A 22,754-nucleotide genomic window follows, 5' to 3' on the forward strand; every position below is an offset into this window, starting at 1 on the left:
CCCATCTGTTTCCACCGAAAATCCTTTCAGGGGATCGTTTGCAACACTTTGGCAGCATTTTTGAGTGAATTGCATAACGTCAGATTTTTGCTAAAATTGTGACCGCGCGGCTTAGGGATTTTTTAAAAAAAAAGTTGTTCAGACGTTGAGGGCTTATTCTGTTTTTTGATGATAAAAACCCATCTGTTTCCACCGAAAAACCTTTCAGGGGATCGTTTGCAACAGTTTGGATGCATTTTTGAGTAAATTGCAGAACGTCAGATTTTTGCTGAAATTGTGACCGCGCGGCTTAGGGATTTTTTCAAAAAAAGTTGTTCAGAAGTGGAGGGCAAATTCTGTTTCTGATGATAAAAACCCATCTGTTTCCACCGGAAAAGCTTTCAGGAGAGCGTTTTCAACAGTTTGCCACTATTTCTGAGTAAATTGCGGAAGGTCAGATTTTTGCTGAAATTGTGACCGCGCGGGTTAGGGATTTTTGCAAAAAAAGTTGTTCAGACGTCAAGGGCTTATTCTGTTTCTGATGATAAAACCCATCTGTTTCTACCGAAAAACTTTTCAGGGGATCGTTTGCAACAGTTTGGCCGCATTTTTGAGTGAATTGCAGAACGTCAGATTTTTGCTGAAATTGTGACCCCGCGGCTTAGGGATTTTTTTAAAAAAAAGTTGTTCAGACGTCGAGGGCAAATTCTGTTTCTGATGATAAAAACCCATCTGTTTCCACCGAAAATCCTTTCAGGGGATCGTTTGCAACACTTTGGCAGCATTTTTGAGTGAATTGCAGAACGTGAGATTTTTGCTAAAATTGTGACCGCGCGGCTTAGGGATTTTTTTCAACATAAGTTGTTCAGACGTCGAGGGCTTATTCTGTTTCTGATGATAAAACCCATCTGTTTCCACCGAAAAACCTTTCAGGGGATCATTTGTGACAGTTTGGCAGGATTTTTGAGTGAGCTGCAGAACGTCAGATTTTTGCTGAAATTGTGACCGCGCGGCTTAGGGATTTTTTCAAAAAAAGTTGTTCAGACGTCGAGGCCTTATTCTGTTTCTGATGGTAAAAACCTATCTGTTTCCACCGAAAAACTTTTCAGGGTATCATTTGTGACAGTTTGGCAGGATTTTTGAGTGAACTGCAGAACGTCAGATTTTTGCTGAAATTGTGACCGCGCGGCTTAGGGATTTTTTCAAAAAAAGTTGTTCAGACGTCGAGGGCTTATACTGTTTCTGATGATAAAACCCATCTGTTTCCACCGAAAATCCTTTCAGGGGATCGTTTCCAACACTTTGGCAGCCTTTTTGATTGAATTGCAGAACGTCAGATTTTTGCTGAAATTGTGACCGCGCGGCTTAGGGCTTTTTTCAAAAAAAGTTGTTCAGACGTCGAGGGCTTATTCTGTTTCTGATTTTAAAACCCATCTGTTTCCACCGAAAAACCTTTCAGGGGATCGTTTGCAACAGTTTGGAAGCATTATTGAGTGAAATGCAGAACGTCAGATTTTTGCTGAAATTGTGACCGCGCGGCTTAGGGATTTTTTCAAAAAAAATTGTTCAGAAGTAGAGGGCAAATTCTGTTTCTGATGATAAAAACCCATCTGTTTCCACCGGAAAAGCTTTCAGGAGAGCGTTTGCAACAGTTTGCCACTATTTCTGAGTAAATTGAGGAAGGTCAGATTTTTGCTGAAATTGTGACCGCGCGGCTTAGGGATTTTTTTAAAAAAAAGTTGTTCAGACGTCGAGGGCTTATTCTGTTTTTGATGATAAAAACCCATCTGTTTCCACCGAAAAACCTTTCAGGGGATCGTTTGCAACAGTTTGGAAGCATTTTTGAGTAAATTGCAGAACGTCAGATTTTTGCTGAAATTGTGACCGCGCGGCTTAGGGATTTTTTCAAAAAAAGTTGTTCAGACGTCGAGGGCTTATTCTGTTTCTGATGATAAAAACCTATCTGTTTCCACCGAAAAACCTTTCAGGGGATCATTTGTGACAGTTTGGCAGAATTTTTGAGTAAATTGCAGAACGTCAGATTTTTGCTGAAATTGTGACCGCGCGGCTTAGGGATTTTTTCAAAAAAAAGTTGTTCAGACACCGAGGGCTTATTCTGTTTTTGATGATAAAACCCATCTGTTTCCACCGGAAAAGCTTTCAGGAGAGCGTTTGCAACAGTTCGCCACTATTTCTGAGTAAATTGCGGAAGGTCAGATTTTTGCTGAAATTGTGACCGCGCGGCTTAGGGATTTTTTCAAAAAAAGTTGTTCAGACGTCGAGGGCTTATTCTGTTTTTAATGATAAAAACCCATCTGTTTCCACCGAAAAACCTTTCAGGGGATCGTTTGCAACAGTTTGGAAGCATTTTTGAGTGAATTGCAGAACGTCAGATTTTTGCTGAAATTGTGACCGCGCGGCTTAGGGAATTTTTCAAAAAAAGTTGTTCAGACGTCGAGGGCAAATTCTGTTTCTGATGATAAAAACCCATCTGTTTCCACCGGAAAAGCTTTCAGGAGAGCGTTTGCTACAGTTTGCCACTATTTCTGAGTAAATTGCGGAAGGTCAGATTTTTGCTGAAATTGTGACCGCGCGGCTTAGGGATTTTTTCAAAAAAAGTTGTTCAGACGTCGAGGGCTTATTCTGTTTCTGATGATAAAAAACATCTGTTTTCACCGAAAAACCTTTCAGGGGATCGTTTGCAACAGTTTCGCAGCATTTTTGAGTGAATTGCAGAACGTTAGATTTTTGCTGAAATTGTGACCGCGCGGCTTAGGGATTTTTTCAAAAAAAGTTGTTCAGACGTCGAGGGCTTATTCTGTTTCTGATGATAAGAACCCATCTGTTTCCACCGAAAAACCTTTCAGGGGATCGTTTCCAACACTTTGGCAGCATTTTTGAGTGAATTGCAGAACTTCAGATTTTTGCTGAAATTGTGACCGCGCGGCTTAGGGATTTTTTCAAAATAAGTTGTTCAGACGTCGTGGGCTTATTCTGTTTCTGATGATAAAACCCATCTGTTTCCACCGAAAATCCTTTCAGGGGATCGTTTGCAACACTTTGGCAGCATTTTTGAGTGAATTGCATAACGTCAGATTTTTGCTAAAATTGTGACCGCGCGGCTTAGGGATTTTTTTAAAAAAAAGTTGTTCAGACGTTGAGGGCTTATTCTGTTTTTTGATGATAAAAACCCATCTGTTTCCACCGAAAAACCTTTCAGGGGATCGTTTGCAACAGTTTGGATGCATTTTTGAGTAAATTGCAGAACGTCAGATTTTTGCTGAAATTGTGACCGCGCGGCTTAGGGATTTTTTCAAAAAAAGTTGTTCAGAAGTGGAGGGCAAATTCTGTTTCTGATGATAAAAACCCATCTGTTTCCACCGGAAAAGCTTTCAGGAGAGCGTTTTCAACAGTTTGCCACTATTTCTGAGTAAATTGCGGAAGGTCAGATTTTTGCTGAAATTGTGACCGCGCGGGTTAGGGATTTTTGCAAAAAAAGTTGTTCAGACGTCAAGGGCTTATTCTGTTTCTGATGATAAAACCCATCTGTTTCTACCGAAAAACTTTTCAGGGGATCGTTTGCAACAGTTTGGCCGCATTTTTGAGTGAATTGCAGAACGTCAGATTTTTGCTGAAATTGTGACCGCGCGGCTTAGGGATTTTTTTCAACATAAGTTGTTCAGACGTCGAGGGCTTATTCTGTTTCTGATGATAAAACCCATCTGTTTCCACCGAAAAACCTTTCAGGGGATCATTTGTGACAGTTTGGCAGGATTTTTGAGTGAGCTGCAGAACGTCAGATTTTTGCTGAAATTGTGACCGCGCGGCTTAGGGATTTTTTCAAAAAAAGTTGTTCAGACGTCGAGGCCTTATTCTGTTTCTGATGGTAAAAACCTATCTGTTTCCACCGAAAAACTTTTCAGGGTATCATTTGTGACAGTTTGGCAGGATTTTTGAGTGAACTGCAGAACGTCAGATTTTTGCTGAAATTGTGACCGCGCGGCTTAGGGATTTTTTCAAAAAAAGTTGTTCAGACGTCGAGGGCTTATACTGTTTCTGATGATAAAACCCATCTGTTTCCACCGAAAATCCTTTCAGGGGATCGTTTCCAACACTTTGGCAGACTTTTTGATTGAATTGCAGAACGTCAGATTTTTGCTGAAATTGTGACCGCGCGGCTTAGGGCTTTTTTCAAAAAAAGTTGTTCAGACGTCGAGGGCTTATTCTGTTTCTGATTTTAAAACCCATCTGTTTCCACCGAAAAACCTTTCAGGGGATCGTTTGCAACAGTTTGGAAGCATTATTGAGTGAAATGCAGAACGTCAGATTTTTGCTGAAATTGTGACCGCGCGGCTTAGGGATTTTTTCAAAAAAAATTGTTCAGAAGTAGAGGGCAAATTCTGTTTCTGATGATAAAAACCCATCTGTTTCCACCGGAAAAGCTTTCAGGAGAGCGTTTGCAACAGTTTGCCACTATTTCTGAGTAAATTGAGGAAGGTCAGATTTTTGCTGAAATTGTGACCGCGCGGCTTAGGGATTTTTTAAAAAAAAAGTTGTTCAGACGTCGAGGGCTTATTCTGTTTTTGATGATAAAAACCCATCTGTTTCCACCGAAAAACCTTTCAGGGGATCGTTTGCAACAGTTTGGAAGCATTTTTGAGTAAATTGCAGAACGTCAGATTTTTGCTGAAATTGTGACCGCGCGGCTTAGGGATTTTTTCAAAAAAAGTTGTTCAGACGTCGAGGGCTTATTCTGTTTCTGATGATAAAAACCTATCTGTTTCCACCGAAAAACCTTTCAGGGGATCATTTGTGACAGTTTGGCAGAATTTTTGAGTAAATTGCAGAACGTCAGATTTTTGCTGAAATTGTGACCGCGCGGCTTAGGGATTTTTTCAAAAAAAAGTTGTTCAGACGTCGAGGGCTTAATCTGTTTCTGATGATAAAAACCTATCTGTTTCCACCGAAAAACCTTTCAGGGGATCGTTTGTGACAGTTTGGCAGAATTTTTGAGTAAATTGCAGAACGTCAGATTTTTGCTGAAATTGTGACCGCGCGGCTTAGGGATTTTTTCAAAAAAAAGTTGTTCAGACGTTGAGGGCTTATTCTGTTTTTTGATGATAAAAACCCATCTGTTTCCACCGAAAAACCTTTCAGGGGATCGTTTGCAACAGTTTGGATGCATTTTTGAGTAAATTGCAGAACGTCAGATTTTTGCTGAAATTGTGACCGCGCGGCTTAGGGATTTTTTCAAAAAAAGTTGTTCAGAAGTGGAGGGCAAATTCTGTTTCTGATGATAAAAACCCATCTGTTTCCACCGGAAAAGCTTTCAGGAGAGCGTTTTCAACAGTTTGCCACTATTTCTGAGTAAATTGCGGAAGTTCAGATTTTTGCTGAAATTGTGACCGCGCGGGTTAGGGATTTTTGCAAAAAAAGTTGTTCAGACGTCAAGGGCTTATTCTGTTTCTGATGATAAAACCCATCTGTTTCTACCGAAAAACTTTTCAGGGGATCGTTTGCAACAGTTTGGCCGCATTTTTGAGTGAATTGCAGAACGTCAGATTTTTGCTGAAATTGTGACCGCGCGGCTTAGGGATTTTTTCAAAAAAAGTTGTTCAGACGTCGAGGGCAAATTCTGTTTCTGATGATAAAAACCCATCTGTTTCCACCGAAAATCCTTTCAGGGGATCGTTTGCAACACTTTGGCAGCATTTTTGAGTGAATTGCAGAACGTGAGATTTTTGCTAAAATTGTGACCGCGCGGCTTAGGGATTTTTTTCAACATAAGTTGTTCAGACGTCGAGGGCTTATTCTGTTTCTGATGATAAAACCCATCTGTTTCCACCGAAAAACCTTTCAGGGGATCATTTGTGACAGTTTGGCAGGATTTTTGAGTGAGCTGCAGAACGTCAGATTTTTGCTGAAATTGTGACCGCGCGGCTTAGGGATTTTTTCAAAAAAAGTTGTTCAGACGTCGAGGCCTTATTCTGTTTCTGATGGTAAAAACCTATCTGTTTCCACCGAAAAACTTTTCAGGGTATCATTTGTGACAGTTTGGCAGGATTTTTGAGTGAACTGCAGAACGTCAGATTTTTGCTGAAATTGTGACCGCGCGGCTTAGGGATTTTTTCAAAAAAAGTTGTTCAGACGTCGAGGGCTTATTCTGTTTCTGATGATAAAACCCATCTGTTTCCACCGAAAATCCTTTCAGGGGATCGTTTCCAACACTTTGGCAGCCTTTTTGATTGAATTGCAGAACGTCAGATTTTTGCTGAAATTGTGACCGCGCGGCTTAGGGCTTTTTTCAAAAAAAGTTGTTCAGACGTCGAGGGCTTATTCTGTTTCTGATTTTAAAACCCATCTGTTTCCACCGAAAAACCTTTCAGGGGATCGTTTGCAACAGTTTGGAAGCATTATTGAGTGAAATGCAGAACGTCAGATTTTTGCTGAAATTGTGACCGCGCGGCTTAGGGATTTTTTCAAAAAAAATTGTTCAGAAGTAGAGGGCAAATTCTGTTTCTGATGATAAAAACCCATCTGTTTCCACCGGAAAAGCTTTCAGGAGAGCGTTTGCAACAGTTTGCCACTATTTCTGAGTAAATTGAGGAAGGTCAGATTTTTGCTGAAATTGTGACCGCGCGGCTTAGGGATTTTTTTAAAAAAAAGTTGTTCAGACGTCGAGGGCTTATTCTGTTTTTGATGATAAAAACCCATCTGTTTCCACCGAAAAACCTTTCAGGGGATCGTTTGCAACAGTTTGGAAGCATTTTTGAGTAAATTGCAGAACGTCAGATTTTTGCTGAAATTGTGACCGCGCGGCTGAGGGATTTTTTCAAAAAAAGTTGTTCAGACGTCGAGGGCTTATTCTGTTTCTGATGATAAAAACCTATCTGTTTCCACCGAAAAACCTTTCAGGGGATCATTTGTGACAGTTTGGCAGAATTTTTGAGTAAATTGCAGAACGTCAGATTTTTGCTGAAATTGTGACCGCGCGGCTTAGGGATTTTTTCAAAAAAAAGTTGTTCAGACACCGAGGGCTTATTCTGTTTTTGATGATAAAACCCATCTGTTTCCACCGGAAAAGCTTTCAGGAGAGCGTTTGCAACAGTTCGCCACTATTTCTGAGTAAATTGCGGAAGGTCAGATTTTTGCTGAAATTGTGACCGCGCGGCTTAGGGATTTTTTCAAAAAAAGTTGTTCAGACGTCGAGGGCTTATTCTGTTTTTAATGATAAAAACCCATCTGTTTCCACCGAAAAACCTTTCAGGGGATCGTTTGCAACAGTTTGGAAGCATTTTTGAGTGAATTGCAGAACGTCAGATTTTTGCTGAAATTGTGACCGCGCGGCTTAGGGAATTTTTCAAAAAAAGTTGTTCAGACGTCGAGGGCAAATTCTGTTTCTGATGATAAAAACCCATCTGTTTCCACCGGAAAAGCTTTCAGGAGAGCGTTTGCTACAGTTTGCCACTATTTCTGAGTAAATTGCGGAAGGTCAGATTTTTGCTGAAATTGTGACCGCGCGGCTTAGGGATTTTTTCAAAAAAAGTTGTTCAGACGTCGAGGGCTTATTCTGTTTCTGATGATAAAAAACATCTGTTTTCACCGAAAAACCTTTCAGGGGATCGTTTGCAAGAGTTTCGCAGCATTTTTGAGTGAATTGCAGAACGTTAGATTTTTGCTGAAATTGTGACCGCGCGGCTTAGGGATTTTTTCAAAAAAAGTTGTTCAGACGTCGAGGGCTTATTCTGTTTCTGATGATAAAAACCCATCTGTTTCCACCGAAAAACCTTTCAGGGGATCGTTTGCAACAATTTGGATGCATTTTTGAGTAAATTGCAGAACGTCAGATTTTTGCTGAAATTGTGACCGCGCGGCTTAGGGATTTTTTCAAAAAAAGTTGTTCAGAAGTGGAGGGCTTATTCTGTTTCTGATGATAAAACCCATCTGTTTCCACCGGAAAAGCTTTCAGGAGAGCGTTTTCAACAGTTTGCCACTATTTCTGAGTAAATTGCGGAAGGTCAGATTTTTGCTGAAATTGTGACCGCGCGGCTTAGGGATTTTTTAAAAAAAAAGTTGTTCAGACGTTGAGGGCTTATTCTGTTTTTTGATGATAAAAACCCATCTGTTTCCACCGAAAAACCTTTCAGGGGATCGTTTGCAACAATTTGGATGCATTTTTGAGTAAATTGCAGAACGTCAGATTTTTGCTGAAATTGTGACCGCGCGGCTTAGGGATTTTTTCAAAAAAAGTTGTTCAGAAGTGGAGGTCAAATTCTGTTTCTGATGATAAAAACCCATCTGTTTCCACCGGAAAAGCTTTCAGGAGAGCGTTTTCAACAGTTTGCCACTATTTCTGAGTAAATTGCGGAAGGTCAGATTTTTGCTGAAATTGTGACCGCGCGGCTTAGGGATTTTTTCAAATGAAGTTGTTCAGACGTTGAGGGCTTATTCTGTTTCTGATGATAAAACCCATCTGTTTCCACCGAAAAAACTTTCAGGGGATCGTTTGCAACACTTTGGCAGCATTTTTGAGTGAATTGCAGAACGTCAGATTTTTGCTAAAATTGTGACCGCGCGGCTTAGGGATTTTTTTAAAAAAAAGTTGTTCAGACGTCGAGGGCTTATTCTGTTTTTGATGATAAAAACCCATCTGTTTCCACCGAAAAACCTTTCAGGGGATCGTTTGCAACAGTTTGGAAGCATTTTTGAGTAAATTGCAGAACGTCAGATTTTTGCTGAAATTGTGACCGCGCGGCTTAGGGATTTTTTCAACAAAAGTTGTTCAGACGTCGAGTGCAAATTCTGTTTCTGATGATAAAAACCCATCTGTTTCCACCGGAAAAGCTTTCAGGAGAGTGTTTGCAACAGTTTGCCACTATTTCTGAGTAAATTGCGGAAGGTCAGATTTTTGTTGAAATTGTGACCGCGCGGCTTAGGGATTTTTGCAAAAAAAATTGTTCAGACGGCAAGGGCTTATTCTGTTTCTGATGATAAAACCCATCTGTTTCTACCGAAAAACTTTTCAGGGGATCGTTTGCAACAGTTTGGCCGCATTTTTGAGTGAATTGCAGAACGTCAGATTTTTGCTGAAATTGTGACCCCGCGGCTTAGGGATTTTTTCAAAAAAAGTTGTTCAGACGTCGAGGGCAAATTCTGTTTCTGATGATAAAAACCCATCTGTTTCCACCGAAAATCCTTTCAGGGGATCGTTTGCAACACTTTGGCAGCATTTTTGAGTGAATTGCAGAACGTGAGATTTTTGCTAAAATTGTGATCGCGCGGCTTAGGGATTTTTTCAACAAAAGTTGTTCAGACGTCGAGGGCTTATTCTGTTTCTGATGATAAAACCCATATGTTTCCACCGAAAAACCTTTCAGGGGATCATTTGTGACAGTTTGGCAGGATTTTTGAGTGAGCTGCAGAACGTCAGATTTTTGCTGAAATTGTGACCGCGCGGCTTAGGGATTTTTTCAAAAAAAGTTGTTCAGACGTCGAGGGCTTATTCTGTTTCTGATGATAAAACCCATCTGTTTCCACTGAAAATCCTTTCAGGGGATCGTTTGCAACAGTTTGGCTGCATTTTTGAGTGAATTGCAGAACGTCAGATTTTTGCTAAAATTGTGACCGCGCGGCTTAGCGATTTTTTCAAAAAAAAGTTGTTCAGACGTCGAGGGCTTATTCTGTTTTTGATGATAAAAACCCATCTGTTTCCACCGAAAAACCTTTCAGGGGATCGTTTGCAACAGTTTGGAAGCATTTTTGAGTAAATTGCGGAAGGTCAGATTTTTGCTGAAATTGTGACCGCGCGGCTTAGGGATTTTTTCAAAATAAGTTGTTCAGACGTCGAGGGCTTATTCTGTTTCTGATGATAAAACCCATCTGTCTCCACCGAAAATCCTTTCAGGGGATCGTTTGCAACAGTTTGCCACTATTTCTGAGTAAATTGCGGAAGGTCAGATTTTTGCTGAAATTGTGACCGCGCGGCTTAGGGATTTTTTCAAAAAAAGTTGTTCAGAAGTCGAGGGCAAATTCTGTTTCTGATGATAAAAACCCATCTGTTTCCACCGGAAAAGCTTTCAGGAGAGCGTTTGCAACAGTTTGCCACTATTTCTGAGTAAATTGCGGAAGGTCAGATTTTTGCTGAAATTCTGAACGCGCGGCTTAGGGATTCTTTCAAAAAAAGTTGTTCAGACGTCGAGGCCTTATTCTGTTTCTGATGATAAAAACCTATATGTTTCCACCGAAAAACCTTTCAGGGGATCATTTGTGACAGTTTGGCAGGATTTTTGAGTGAACTGCAGAACGTCAGATTTTTGCTGAAATTGTGACCGCGCGGCTTAGGGATTTTTTCAAAAAAAGTTGTTCAGAAGTCGAGGGCAAATTCTGTTTCTGATGATAAAAACCCATCTGTTTCCACCGGAAAAGCTTTCAGGGGATCATTTGTGACAGTTTGGCAGGATTTTTGAGAGAACTGCAGAACGTCAGAGTTTTGCTAAAATTGTGACCGCGCGGCTTAGGGATTTTTTCAAAAAAAGTTGTTCAGACGTCGAGGGCTTATTCTGTTTCTGATGATAAAACCCATCTGTTTCCACTGAAAATCCTTTCAGGGGATCGTTTGCAACACTTTGGCAGCATTTTTGAGTGAATTGCAGAACGTCAGATTTTTGCTAAAATTGTGACTGCGCGGCTTAGGGATTTTTTCAAAAAAAAGTTGTTCAGACGTCGAGGGCTTATTCTGTTTTTGATGATAAAAACCCATCTGTTTCCACCGAAAAACCTTTCAGGGGATCGTTTGCAACAGTTTGGAAGCATTTTTGAGTAAATTGCAGAACGTCAGATTTTTGCTGAAATTGTGACCGCGCGGCTTAGGGATTTTTTCAAAATAAGTTGTTCAGACGTCGAGGGCTTATTCTGTTTCTGATGATAAAACCCATCTGTCTCCACCGAAAATCCTTTCAGGGGATCGTTTGCAACACTTTGGCAGCCTTTTTGATTGAATTGCAGAACGTCAGATTTTTGCTGAAATTGTGACCGCGCGGCTTAGGGATTTTTTCAAAAAAAGTTGTTCAGAAGTCGAGGGCAAACTCTGTTTCTGATGATAAAAACCCATCTGTTTCCACCGGAAAAGCTTTCAGGAGAGCGTTTGCAACAGTTTGCCACTATTTCTGAGCAAATTGCGGAAGGTCAGATTTTTGCTGAAATTCTGAACGCGCGGCTTAGGGATTCTTTCAAAAAAAGTTGTTCAGACGTCGAGGCCTTATTCTGTTTCTGATGATAAAAACCTATCTGTTTCCACCGAAAAACCTTTCAGGGGATCATTTGTGACAGTTTGGCAGGATTTTTCAGTGAACTGCAGAACGTCAGATTTTTGCTGAAATTGTGACCGCGCGGCTTAGGGATTTTTTCAAAAAAAGTTGTTCAGACGTCGAGGGCTTATTCTGTTTTTGATGATAAAAAACCATCTGTTTCCACCGAAAAACCTTTCAGGGGATAGTTTGCAACAGTTTGGCAGCATTTTTGAGTAAATTGCAGAACGTCAGATTTTTGCTGAAATTGTGACCGCGCGGCTTAGGGATTTTTTCAAAAAAAGGTGTTCAGACGTCGAAGGCTTATTCTGTTTCTGATGATAAAACCCATCTGTTTCCACCAAAAAACCTTTCAGGGGATACTTTGCAACACTTTGGCAGCCTTTTTGATTGAATTGCAGAACGTCAGATTTTTGCTAAAATTGTGACCGCGCGGCTTAGGGATTTTTTCAAAAAAAGTTGTTCAGACGTCGAGTGCAAATTGCGTTTCTGATGATAAAAACCCATCTGTTTCCACCGGAAAAGCTTTCAGGAGAGCGTTTGCAACAGTTTGCCACTATTTCTGAGTAAATTGCGGAAGGTCAGATTTTTGCTGAAATTGTGACCGCGCGGCTTAGGGATTTTTTCAAAAAAAGTTGTTCAGACATCGAGGGCTTATTCTGTTTCTGATGATAAAAACCCATCTGTTTCCACCGAAAAACCTTTCAGGGGATCGTTTGCAACACTTTGGCAGCATTTTTGAGTGAATTGCAGAACGTCAGATTTTTGCTAAAATTGTGACCGCGCGGCTTAGGGATTTTTTTTAAAAAAAGTTGTTCAGACGTCGAGTGCTTATTCTGTTTTTGATGATAAAAACCTATCTGTTTCCACCGAAAAACCTTTCAGGGGATCATTTGTGACAGTTTGGCAGGATTTTTGAGTGAACTGCAGAACGTCAGATTTTTGCTGAAATTGTGATCGCGCGGCTTAGGGATTTTTTCAAAAAAAGTTGTTCAGACGTCGAGGGCTTATTCTGTTTTTGATGATAAAAAACCATCTGTTTCCACCGAAAAACCTTTCAGGGGATCGTTTGCAACAGTTTGGAAGCATTTTTGAGTAAATTGCAGAACGTCAGATTTTTGCTGAAATTGTGACCGCGCGGCTTAGGAATTTTTTCAAAAAAAGTTGTTCAGACGTCGAGGGCTTATTCTGTTTCTGATGATAAAACCCATCTGTTTCCACCAAAAAACCTTTCAGGGGATAGTTTGCAACACTTTGGCAGCCTTTTTGATTGAATTGCAGAACGTCAGATTTTTTGCTAAAATTGTGACCGCGCGGCTTAGGGATTTTTTCAAAAAAAGTTGTTCAGACGTCGAGTGCAAATTCTGTTTCTGATGATAAAAACCCATCTGTTTCCACCGGAAAAGCTTTCAGGAGAGCGTTTGCAACAGTTTGCCACTATTTCTGAGTAAATTGCGGAAGGTCAGATTTTTGCTGAAATTGTGACCGCGCGGCTTAGGGATTTTTTCAAAAAAAGTTTTTCAGACATCGAGGGCTTATTCTGTTTCTGATGATAAAAACCCATCTGTTTCCACCGAAAAACCTTTCAGGGGATCGTTTGCAACACTTTGGCAGCATTTTTGAGTAAATTGCAGAACGTCAGATTTTTGCTAAAATTGTGATCGCGCGGCTTAGGGATTTTTTTAAAAAAAAGTTGCTCAGACGTCGAGGGCTTATTCTGTTTTTGATGATAAAAACCTATCTGTTTCCACCGAAAAACCTTTCAGGGGATCGTTTGCAACAGTTTGGAAGCATTTTTGAGTGAACTGCAGAACGTCAGATTTTTGCTGAAATTGTGACCGCGCGGCTTAGGGATTTTTTCAAAAAAAGTTGTTCAGACGTCGAGTGCAAATTCTGTTTCTGATGATAAAAACCCATCTGTTTCCACCGAAAAACCTTTCAGGGGATCGTTTGCAACAGTTTGGAAGCATTTTTGAGTAAATTGCAGAACGTCAGATTTTTGCTAAAATTGTGACCGCGCGGCTTAGGGATTTTTTCAAAAAAAGTTGTTCAGACGTCGAGTGCAAATTCTGTTTCTGATGATAAAAACCCATCTGTTTCCACCGGAAAAGCTTTCAGGAGAGCGTTTGCAACAGTTTGCCACTATTTCTGAGTAAATTGCGGAAGGTCAGATTTTTGCTGAAATTGTGACCGCGCGGCTTAGGGATTTTTTCAAAAAAAGTTGTTCAGACATCGAGGGCTTATTCTGTTTCTGATGATAAAAAACCATCTGTTTCCACCGAAAAACCTTTCAGGGGATCGTTTGCAACACTTTGGCAGCATTTCTGAGTGAATTGCAGAACGTCAGATTTTTGCTAAAATTGTGACCGCGCGGCTTAGGGATTTTTTTAAAAAAAAGTTGTTCAGACGTCGAGGGCTTATTCTGTTTTTGATGATAAAAACCTATCTGTTTCCACCGAAAAACCTTTCAGGGGATCGTTTGCAACAGTTTGGAAGCATTTTTGAGTGAACTGCAGAACGTCAGATTTTTGCTGAAATTGTGACCGCGCGGCTTAGGGATTTTTTCAAAAAAAGTTGTTCAGAAGTCGAGTGCAAATTCTGTTTCTGATGATAAAAACCCATCTGTTTCCACCGGAAAAGCTTTCAGGAGAGCGTTTGCAACAGTTTGCCACTATTTCTGAGTAAATTGCGGAAGGTCAGATTTTTGCTGAAATTGTGACCGCGCGGCTTAGGGATTTTTTCAAAAAAAGTTGTTCAGACATCGAGGGCTTATTCTGTTTCTGATGATAAAAACCCATCTGTTTCCACCGAAAAACCTTTCAGGGGATCGTTTGCAACACTTTGGCAGCATTTCTGAGTGAATTGCAGAACGTCAGATTTTTGCTAAAATTGTGACCGCGCGGCTTAGGGATTTTTTTAAAAAAAAGTTGTTCAGACGTCGAGGGCTTATTCTGTTTTTGATGATAAAAACCTATCTGTTTCCACCGAAAAACCTTTCAGGGGATCGTTTGCAACAGTTTGGAAGCATTTTTGAGTGAACTGCAGAACGTCAGATTTTTGCTGAAATTGTGACCGCGCGGCTTAGGGATTTTTTCAAAAAAAGTTGTTCAGAAGTCGAGTGCAAATTCTGTTTCTGATGATAAAAACCCATCTGTTTCCACCGGAAAAGCTTTCAGGAGAGCGTTTGCAACAGTTTGCCACTATTTCTGAGTAAATTGCGGAAGGTCAGATTTTTGCTGAAATTGTGACCGCGCGGCTTAGGGATTTTTTCAAAAAAAGTTGTTCAGACATCGAGGGCTTATTCTGTTTCTGATGATAAAAACCCATCTGTTTCCACCGAAAAACCTTTCAGGGGATCGTTTGCAACAGTTTGGAAGCATTTTTGAGTAAATTGCAGAACGTCAGATTTTTGCTGAAATTGTGACCGCGCGGCTTAGGGATTTTTTCAACAAAAGTTGTTCAGACGTCGAGTGCAAATTCTGTTTCTGATGATAAAAACCCATCTGTTTCCACCGGAAAAGCTTTCAGGAGAGTGTTTGCAACAGTTTGCCACTATTTCTGAGTAAATTGCGGAAGGTCAGATTTTTGCTAAAATTGTGACCGCGCGGCTTAGGGATTTTTGCAAAAAAAGTTGTTCAGACGTCAAGGGCTTATTCTGTTTCTGATGATAAAACCCATCTGTTTCTACCGAAAAACTTTTCAGGGGATCGTTTGCAACAGTTTGGCCGCATTTTTGAGTGAATTGCAGAACGTCAGATTTTTGCTGAAATTGTGACCCCGCGGCTTAGGGATTTTTTCAAAAAAAGTTGTTCAGACGTCGAGGGCAAATTCTGTTTCTGATGATAAAAACCCATCTGTTTCCACCGAAAATCCTTTCAGGGGATCGTTTGCAACACTTTGGCAGCATTTTTGAGTGAATTGCAGAACGTGAGATTTTTGCTAAAATTGTGACCGCGCGGCTTAGGGATTTTTTCAACAAAAGTTGTTCAGACGTCGAGGGCTTATTCTGTTTCTGATGATAAAACCCATCTGTTTCCACCGAAAAACCTTTCAGGGGATCATTTGTGACAGTTTGGCAGGATTTTTGAGTGAGCTGCAGAACGTCAGATTTTTGCTGAAATTGTGACCGCGCGGCTTAGGGATTTTTTCAAAAAAAGTTGTTCAGACGTCGAGGGCTTATTCTGTTTCTGATGGTAAAACCCATCTGTTTCCACTGAAAATCCTTTCAGGGGATCGTTTGCAACAGTTTGGCAGCATTTTTGAGTAAATTGCGGAAGGTCAGATTTTTGCTGAAATTGTGACCGCGCGGCTTAGGGATTTTTTCAAAAAAAGTTGTTCAGACATCGAGGGCTTATTCTGTTTCTGATGATAAAAACCCATCTGTTTCCACCGAAAAACCTTTCAGGGGATCGTTTGCAACACTTTGGCAGCATTTCTGAGTGAATTGCAGAACGTCAGATTTTTGCTGAAATTGTGACCGCGCGGCTTAGGGATTTTTTCAAAAAAAGTTGTTCAGACATCGAGGGCTTATTCTGTTTCTGATGATAAAAACCCATCTGTTTCCACCGAAAAACCTTTCAGGGGATCGTTTGCAACACTTTGGCAGCATTTCTGAGTGAATTGCAGAACGTCAGATTTTTGCTAAAATTGTGACCGCGCGGCTTAGGGATTTTTTTAAAAAAAAGTTGTTCAGACGTCGAGGGCTTATTCTGTTTTTGATGATAAAAACCTATCTGTTTCCACCGAAAAACCTTTCAGGGGATCGTTTGCAACAGTTTGGAAGCATTTTTGAGTGAACTGCAGAACGTCAGATTTTTGCTGAAATTGTGACCGCGCGGCTTAGGGATTTTTTCAAAAAAAGTTGTTCAGAAGTCGAGTGCAAATTCTGTTTCTGATGATAAAAACCCATCTGTTTCCACCGGAAAAGCTTTCAGGAGAGCGTTTGCTACAGTTTGCCACTATTTCTGAGTAAATTGCGGAAGGTCAGATTTTTGCTGAAATTGTGACCGCGCGGCTTAGGGATTTTTTCAAAAAAAGTTGTTCAGACATCGAGGGCTTATTCTGTTTCTGATGATAAAAACCCATCTGTTTCCACCGAAAAACCTTTCAGGGGATCGTTTGCAACAGTTTGGAAGCATTTTTGAGTAAATTGCAGAACGTCAGATTTTTGCTGAAATTGTGACCGCGCGGCTTAGGGATTTTTTCAACAAAAGTTGTTCAGACGTCGAGTGCAAATTCTGTTTCTGATGATAAAAACCCATCTGTTTCCACCGGAAAAGCTTTCAGGAGAGTGTTTGCAACAGTTTGCCACTATTTCTGAGTAAATTGCGGAAGGTCAGATTTTTGCTAAAATTGTGACCGCGCGGCTTAGGGATTTTTGCAAAAAAAGTTGTTCAGACGTCAAGGGCTTATTCTGTTTCTGATGATAAAACCCATCTGTTTCTACCGAAAAACTTTTCAGGGGATCGTTTGCAACAGTTTGGCCGCATTTTTGAGTGAATTGCAGAACGTCAGATTTTTGCTGAAATTGTGACCCCGCGGCTTAGGGATTTTTTCAAAAAAAGTTGTTCAGACGTCGAGGGCAAATTCTGTTTCTGATGATAAAAACCCATCTGTTTCCACCGAAAATCCTTTCATGGGATCGTTTGCAACACTTTGGCAGCATTTTTGAGTGAATTGCAGAACGTGAGATTTTTGCTAAAATTGTGACCGCGCGGCTTAGGGATTTTTTCAACAAAAGTTGTTCAGACGTCGAGGGCTTATTCTGTTTCTGATGATAAAACCCATCTGTTTCCACCGAAAAACCTTTCAGGGGATCATTTGTGACAGTTTGGCAGGATTTTTGAGTGAGCTGCAGAACGTCAGATTTTTGCTGAAATTGTGACCGCGCGGCTTAGGGATTTTTTCAAAAAAAGTTGTTCAGACGTCGAGGGCTTATTCTGTTTCTGATGGTAAAACCCATCTGTTTCCACTGAAAATCCTTTCAGGGGATCGTTTGCAACAGTTTGGCAGCATTTTTGAGTGAATTGCAGAACGTCAGATTTTTGCTAAAATTGTGACCGCGCGGCTTAGGGATTTTTTCAAAAAAAAGTTGTTCAGACGTCGAGGGCTTATTCTGTTTTTGATGATAAAAACCCATCTGTTTCCACCGAAAAACCTTTCAGGGGATCGTTTGCAACAGTTTGGAAGCATTTTTGAGTAAATTGCGGAAGGTCAAATTTTTGCTGAAATTGTGACCGCGCGGCTTAGGGATTTTTTCAAAATAAGTTGTTCAGACGTCGAGGGCTTATTCTGTTTCTGATGATAAAACCCATCTGTCTCCACCGAAAATCCTTTCAGGGGATCGTTTGCAACAGTTTGCCACTATTTCTGAGTAAATTGCGGAAGGTCAGATTTTTGCTGAAATTGTGACCGCGCGGCTTAGGGATTTTTTCAAAAAAAGTTGTTCAGAAGTCGAGGGCAAATTCTGTTTCTGATGATAAAAACCCATCTGTTTCCACCGGAAAAGCTTTCAGGAGAGCGTTTGCAACAGTTTGCCACTATTTCTGAGTAAATTGCGGAAGGTCAGATTTTTGCTGAAATTCTGAACGCGCGGCTTAGGGATTCTTTCAAAAAAAGTTGTTCAGACGTCGAGGCCTTATTCTGTTTCTGATGATAAAAACCTATATGTTTGCACCGAAAAACCTTTCAGGGGATCATTTGTGACAGTTTGGCAGGATTTTTGAGTGAACTGCAGAACGTCAGATTTTTGCTGAAATTGTGACCGCGCGGCTTAGGGATTTTTTCAAAAAAAGTTGTTCAGAAGTCGAGGGCAAATTCTGTTTCTGATGATAAAAACCCATCTGTTTCCACCGGAAAAGCTTTCAGGGGATCATTTGTGACAGTTTGGCAGGATTTTTGAGAGAACTGCAGAACGTCAGAGTTTTGCTAAAATTGTGACCGCGCGGCTTAGGGATTTTTTCAAAAAAAGTTGTTCAGACGTCGAGGGCTTATTCTGTTTCTGATGATAAAACCCATCTGTTTCCACTGAAAATCCTTTCAGGGGATCGTTTGCAACACTTTGGCAGCCTTTTTGATTGAATTGCAGAACGTCAGATTTTTGCTGAAATTGTGACCGCGCGGCTTAGGGATTTTTTCAAAAAAAGTTGTTCAGAAGTCGAGGGCAAACTCTGTTTCTGATGATAAAAACCCATCTGTTTCCACCGGAAAAGCTTTCAGGAGAGCGTTTGCAACAGTTTGCCACTATTTCTGAGCAAATTGCGGAAGGTCAGATTTTTGCTGAAATTCTGAACGCGCGGCTTAGGGATTCTTTCAAAAAAAGTTGTTCAGACGTCGAGGCCTTATTCTGTTTCTGATGATAAAAACCTATCTGTTTCCACCGAAAAACCTTTCAGGGGATCATTTGTGACAGTTTGGCAGGATTTTTGAGTGAACTGCAGAACGTCAGATTTTTGCTGAAATTGTGACCGCGCGGCTTAGGGATTTTTTCAAAAAAAGTTGTTCAGACGTCGAGGGCTTATTCTGTTTCTGATGATAAAAACCCATCTGTTTCCACCGAAAAACCTTTCAGGGGATCGTTTGCAACACTTTGGCAGCATTTTTGAGTGAATTGCAGAACGTCAGATTTTTGCTAAAATTGTGACCGCGCGGCTTAGGGATTTTTTTAAAAAAAAGTTGTTCAGACGTCGAGGGCTTATTCTGTTTTTGATGATAAAAACCTATCTGTTTCCACCGAAAAACCTTTCAGGGGATCATTTGTGACAGTTTGGCAGGATTTTTGAGTGAACTGCAGAACGTCAGATTTTTGCTGAAATTGTGACCGCGCGGCGTAGGGATTTTTTCAAAAAAAGTTGTTCAGACGTCGAGGGCTTATTCTGTTTTTGATGATAAAAAACCATCTGTTTCCACCGAAAAACCTTTCAGGGGATCGTTTGCAACAGTTTGGAAGCATTTTTGAGTAAATTGCAGAACGTCAGATTTTTGCTGAAATTCTGACCGCGCGGCTTAGGGATTTTTTCAAAAAAAGTTGTTCAGACGTCGAGTGCAAATTCTGTTTCTGATGATAAAAACCCATCTGTTTCCACCGGAAAAGCTTTCAGGAGAGCGTTTGCAACAGTTTGCCACTATTTCTGAGTAAATTGCGGAAGGTCAGATTTTTGCTGAAATTGTGACCGCGCGGCTTAGGGATTTTTTCAAAAAAAGTTGTTCAGACATCGAGGGCTTATTCTGTTTCTGATGATAAAAACCCATCTGTTTCCACCGAAAAACCTTTCAGGGGATCGTTTGCAACACTTTGGCAGCATTTCTGAGTGAATTGCAGAACGTCAGATTTTTGCTAAAATTGTGACCGCGCGGCTTAGGGATTTTTTTAAAAAAAAGTTGTTCAGACGTCGAGGGCTTATTCTGTTTTTGATGATAAAAACCTATCTGTTTCCACCGAAAAACCTTTCAGGGGATCATTTGTGACAGTTTGGCAGGATTTTTGAGTGAACTGCAGAACGTCAGATTTTTGCTGAAATTGTGACCGCGCGGCTTAGGGATTTTTTCAAAAAAAGTTGTTCAGAAGTCGAGGGCAAATTCTGTTTCTGATGATAAAAACCCATCTGTTTCCACCGGAAAAGCTTTCAGGGGATCATTTGTGACAGTTTGGCAGGATTTTTGAGAGAACTGCAGAACGTCAGAGTTTTGCTAAAATTGTGACCGCGCGGCTTAGGGATTTTTTCAAAAAAAGTTGTTCAGACGTCGAGGGCTTATTCTGTTTCTGATGATAAAACCCATCTGTTTCCACCGAAAAACCTTTCAGGGGATCGTTTGCAACACTTTGGCAGCATTTCTGAGTGAATTGCAGAACGTCAGATTTTTGCTAAAATTGTGACCGCGCGGCTTAGGGATTTTTTTTTAAAAAAGTTGTTCAGACGTCGAGGCCTTATTCTGTTTTTGATGATAAAAACCTATCTGTTTCCACCGAAAAACCTTTCAGGGGATCGTTTGCAACAGTTTGGAAGCATTTTTGAGTGAACTGCAGAACGTCAGATTTTTGCTAAAATTGTGACCGCGCGGCTTAGGGATTTTTTCAAAAAAAGTTGTTCAGACGTCGAGTGCAAATTCTGTTTCTGATGATAAAAACCCATCTGTTTCCACCGGAAAAGCTTTCAGGAGAGCGTTTGCAACAGTTTGCCACTATTTCTGAGTAAATTGCGGAAGGTCAGATTTTTGCTGAAATTGTGACCGCGCGGCTTAGGGATTTTTTCAAAAAAAGTTGTTCAGACATCGAGGGCTTATTCTGTTTCTGATGATAAAAACCCATCTGTTTCCACCGAAAAACCTTTCAGGGGATCGTTTGCAACACTTTGGCAGCATTTCTGAGTGAATTGCAGAACGTCAGATTTTTGCTAAAATTGTGACCGCGCGGCTTAGGGATTTTTTTAAAAAAAAGTTGTTCAGACGTCGAGGGCTTATTCTGTTTTTGATGATAAAAACCTATCTGTTTCCACCGAAAAACCTTTCAGGGGATCGTTTGCAACAGTTTGGAAGCATTTTTGAGTGAACTGCAGAACGTCAGATTTTTGCTGAAATTGTGACCGCGCGGCTTAGGGATTTTTTCAAAAAAAGTTGTTCAGACGTCGAGTGCAAATTCTGTTTCTGATGATAAAAACCTATCTGTTTCCACCGAAAAACCTTTCAGGGGATCGTTTGCAACAGTTTGGAAGCATTTTTGAGTGAACTGCAGAACGTCAGATTTTTGCTGAAATTGTGACCGCGCGGCTTAGGGATTTTTTCAAAAAAAGTTGTTCAGACGTCAAGTGCAAATTCTGTTTCTGATGATAAAAACCCATCTGTTTCCACCGAAAAACCTTTCAGGGGATCGTTTGCAACAGTTTGGAAGCATTTTTGAGTAAATTGCAGAACGTCAGATTTTTGCTAAAATTGTGACCGCGCGGCTTAGGGATTTTTTCAAAAAAAGTTGTTCAGACGTCGAGTGCAAATTCTGTTTCTGATGATAAAAACCCATCTGTTTCCACCGGAAAAGCTTTCAGGAGAGCGTTTGCAACAGTTTGCCACTATTTCTGAGTAAATTGCGGAAGGTCAGATTTTTGCTGAAATTGTGACCGCGCGGCTTAGGGATTTTTTCAAAAAAAGTTGTTCAGACATCGAGGGCTTATTCTGTTTCTGATGATAAAAACCCATCTGTTTCCACCGAAAAACCTTTCAGGGGATCGTTTGCAACACTTTGGCAGCATTTCTGAGTGAATTGCAGAACGTCAGATTTTTGCTAAAATTGTGACCGCGCGGCTTAGGGATTTTTTTAAAAAAAAGTTGTTCAGACGTCGAGGGCTTATTCTGTTTTTGATGATAAAAACCTATCTGTTTCCACCGAAAAACCTTTCAGGGGATCGTTTGCAACAGTTTGGAAGAATTTTTGAGTGAACTGCAGAACGTCAGATTTTTGCTGAAATTGTGACCGCGCGGCTTAGGGATTTTTTCAAAAAAAGTTGTTCAGGCGTCAAGTGCAAATTCTGTTTCTGATGATAAAAACCCATCTGTTTCCACCGAAAAACCTTTCAGGGGATCGTTTGCAACAGTTTGGAAGCATTTTTGAGTAAATTGCAGAACGTCAGATTTTTGCTAAAATTGTGACCGCGCGGCTTAGGGATTTTTTCAAAAAAAGTTGTTCAGACGTCGAGTGCAAATTCTGTTTCTGATGATAAAAACCCATCTGTTTCCACCGGAAAAGCTTTCAGGAGAGCGTTTGCAACAGTTTGCCACTATTTCTGAGTAAATTGCGGAAGGTCAGATTTTTGCTGAAATTGTGACCGCGCGGCTTAGGGATTTTTTCAAAAAAAGTTGTTCAGACATCGAGGGCTTATTCTGTTTCTGATGATAAAAACCCATCTGTTTCCACCGAAAAACCTTTCAGGGGATCGTTTGCAACACTTTGGCAGCATTTCTGAGTGAATTGCAGAACGTCAGATTTTTGCTAAAATTGTGACCGCGCGGCTTAGGGATTTTTTTAAAAAAAGTTGTTCAGACGTCGAGGGCTTATTCTGTTTTTGATGATAAAAACCTATCTGTTTCCACCGAAAAACCTTTCAGGGGATCGTTTGCAACAGTTTGGAAGCATTTTTGAGTGAACTGCAGAACGTCAGATTTTTGCTGAAATTGTGACCGCGCGGCTTAGGGATTTTTTCAAAAAAAGTTGTTCAGACGTCGAGTGCAAATTCTGTTTCTGATGATAAAAACCCATCTGTTTCCACCGAAAAACCTTTCAGGGGATCGTTTGCAACAGTTTGGAAGCATTTTTGAGTAAATTGCAGAACGTCAGATTTTTGCTAAAATTGTGACCGCGCGGCTTAGGGATTTTTTCAAAAAAAGTTGTTCAGACGTCGAGTGCAAATTCTGTTTCTGATGATAAAAACCCATCTGTTTCCACCGGAAAAGCTTTCAGTAGAGCGTTTGCAACAGTTTGCC

The sequence above is a fragment of the Podarcis filfolensis genome, assembly GCF_964270895.1.
Source record: "Podarcis filfolensis genome assembly, chromosome: 5".
NCBI classification, from domain to species: domain Eukaryota; kingdom Metazoa; phylum Chordata; class Lepidosauria; order Squamata; family Lacertidae; genus Podarcis; species Podarcis filfolensis.